We start from the raw sequence: 303 nt of genomic DNA, 5'->3' as shown, positions 1-303 counted from the left end.
CGGGAACGGCGGCCCCGGATCGGGAGTCCAAGATGCGGATCTAAAGTTTCGGGAGTGGCTCCGTGGTGCAGCGGTCACGCTGAGTCCCTGGGCACCCTGGTTTTTCCAGGTCCGGAGCTGCCTCTGTCCAGTTCCTCTTTTTTCTCCCCTTCCCCGGCTCACGTATTAAATTGTGCACCTGGGAAGGGGTCTTCGCTGGGAGAACGTGAGCAACGCGAAGGGGAGAGGAAAAAGGGGGACATGTGAAAGACCGAGAAAGTACTGATAGGGTTGTAAGCGTTTGGGATTATAAGAAATATTGGG

General features: G+C 55.8%; 1 protein-coding gene across 1 annotated transcript in view; it reads left to right on the top strand.

Moving 5' to 3' along the window:
* Positions 1-303, top strand: part of NDUFA9 (NADH:ubiquinone oxidoreductase subunit A9) — a 31,333-nt gene that overhangs the window by 136 nt on the left and 30,894 nt on the right. The gene's annotated exons all lie outside the window — the stretch shown is intronic.

This window comes from Globicephala melas, chromosome 10 (genome assembly GCF_963455315.2).
Source record: "Globicephala melas chromosome 10, mGloMel1.2, whole genome shotgun sequence".
Classification (NCBI taxonomy): Eukaryota; Metazoa; Chordata; class Mammalia; order Artiodactyla; family Delphinidae; genus Globicephala; species Globicephala melas.
The sequence above is the reverse complement of the archived record's forward strand: the minus strand, read 5'-3'. Positions and strand labels throughout refer to the sequence as shown.